The 2487-nt window shown below is 40.3% G+C and overlaps 1 non-coding gene across 1 annotated transcript; it reads left to right on the top strand.

Annotated features, from left to right (window-relative positions):
- The first annotated feature begins 1997 nt into the window (after nucleotides 1-1997).
- Nucleotides 1998-2104, top strand: LOC118490809. Its single transcript, XR_004890034.1, has one exon. It is a non-coding gene; the product is annotated as a small nucleolar RNA R71 (small nucleolar RNA).
- Nucleotides 2105-2487: the final 383 nt, after the last annotated feature.

Raw genomic sequence — 2487 nt, 5'->3', positions numbered from 1 at the left:
TGTAACTAGTTTACACATATTAGCCGAAACGGGTCAAACCATATCGTTTCTATCTCAAAATCCAGAATGTGATTATGATACCCATATTAAACAAGTATTCAAGCTTGTCGTGTCAAAACCACGTTCTAAACCGGTCTTCGCTTTATCATGCGTTTGAACCGTGTCTTCCTTTTGAAAACTAACCGGTCTAAGTCTAAGCTTAATTAAAGACCCATTAGGATTCTAATAGGTTATTAAAAACCTTCGTTCCAGATTAGGAGCCCAATAAAAGCTACGTGCACTTGCTGTATTTGATTTATACTTTGCTCAGGTAAATACTCTTAACTTATTTTCCCTATACGGGCTTGGGATACGGTACTATAAAGTACCACTTGGTCGGGTGTATGTAGTCATTTAAATCGTATTGTGATTGATGTATTTACATAACCTGTTTGATATGTATTATTTGGTGTATGGCCCTTGGGGGTTAAATGACCATGTCCCGGATATCCTTGGCATCATTCATGAAATGGCCACGACCTAAGCACGGGGTGTAGGCGTACACCTGACAGATGCATTATGTAAAAACTGGTATCCCACTATAAGGAATCGAGCTTGTGGGCATTATACCTGTGGCGTGTCAGTTAACTTAAGTCCGGCTTTGCAACCGGCCCTAATGGACGACAAATGAGTAAAACTGTATACAAGATTATTTTAATTGTCCCAAGTTATAAAAATATTTTTGCCGAAGTGCATTTAAATCAATTTTCAAACTCTTTTCAAAATGAGTCAGTTAAATTGTATTTACCAGTGCAAACTGTCGTATTTTCCAAAAAGGTTAAGTGCAAGTACTAGACGAAATAGGCTGGCTACTCCAGGCATCATTACTCAAGTCTCGCAAGCTTTATATGTCAAAGTCTGTTGAACAGTTTTCCTTTTATTTGATCCGCCTGTGGATCTGTTTCGACGGTTTTGTGATACTTAAATATTACAATTTGTTCAGTTGAAATAAATCTATATCTTTTGCTTCCGCTGTGCATATATATATGTTGTGTTGTTTGACTATGATGATATCAATTACGTCACGATACTCCCCATCGGGCCCACCGGTGACACGTGGAAAATAGGGGTGTGACAGTAAAGGACTGGTTTTGTACTCTTTCCCACTTCTCAAAACACTTACATGGTGAATATTAACATTATTACCTCTTGAAATACTATGAGACGGGTTTACCTTAGTGTCGCTGTCGCTTGGTAATTGAACTTTGTTTTTCTTCAAGTCCGCCACTTCGGTTGCGAGTTGACCCATTTGGGTGGTCAAAGTTTGGATTGCTTTGTCTCGGGCCTCCTCTTTTTGTATACGAGCGTCATCCATTTGATTTCTCTTTTGCATCTCCGCTTGCATGCTCTTCAACATATCCATCATCTCATTTCCACCCGAAGACCCCCCTTGTTCTTGACCCGTTTGATATTGCCTTTGATAGCCTTGGTTGTTCCCACCTCGATATCCACTCTGATTGTTATAAGGTTGGCGCGAACCAAAGTTACCTTGGCTACCTTGAAAGTTCGGGTTTGCTTGATTCGAAGGGTTCCCATATCGAAAATTTGGGTGGTTCCTCAACCCGGGGTGGTAAGTGTTAGAATTCATGTTGTAGTTTCTACCACCCCCTCCTTGACCTTGTACCGCATGAACTTCCTCATATTGTCCTTCCACCATTCCTTGGCAATTTTCAGCAGCATGACCTATTTCATTGCAAATAACACAAACATCATAAATTTGATTAGAGGTTTGAACATTACTATCGTCAACCGCATGCACTTGTGTTCGGGTAACGGTCGGTCATGCTCTCCTTGATGCTTGAGCTTTCCACTTTGATGTAATTGCCATTTGTTCCAAGAACTCCCAATCACCATTCTCGTAATTTGTGCCAAAAGACCCATTTGTAATGGACATTAAATCACGAGCATCTTCGGCACTTAACCCCTCATGAAAGGCATTCATCAACTCCCAAAGTTCAATTCCATGATGAGGGCAATTCTTGATCATCATGTTGAAACGCTCAAAGGCTTCATGAAACATTTCTCCTTGTTGTTGTTGAAAACTCCTCAACCCCTTTCTTGCATTAATGATCTTTTGGGCGGTGTAAAATTCTTCTAGGAAAATTTGTTGCATTTCCACCCAAGTATAAATACATGCTGAAGGCAAAGTGTAGAACCACTTCTTTGCCTTATCCTCCAAAGAAAATTGAAACAAGACTAACTTGACATCATCGGCCGAAAAACCTTGACTCCCAAGAGTGTTGCAAATTGAGTCATAGGCCTCCAAATGGAAATAAGGTTCCTCCGTTGCTAGACCCTTATATTTCGGCAAACTTTGCAAGGAATTTGTTCTCACTTCAAATGTTCTTCCTTGATTATTGTGAGGAATAACCACCGGTGAAGGATTATGAGTAATCACCGGCCTAAAATGCGCTTCAATTCCCCTCGCATGTTCTCTAAGATGCCTTC

Source organism: Helianthus annuus, chromosome 3, assembly GCF_002127325.2.
Source record: "Helianthus annuus cultivar XRQ/B chromosome 3, HanXRQr2.0-SUNRISE, whole genome shotgun sequence".
Lineage (NCBI taxonomy): Eukaryota > Viridiplantae > Streptophyta > Magnoliopsida > Asterales > Asteraceae > Helianthus > Helianthus annuus.
The sequence above is the reverse complement of the archived record's forward strand: the minus strand, read 5'-3'. Positions and strand labels throughout refer to the sequence as shown.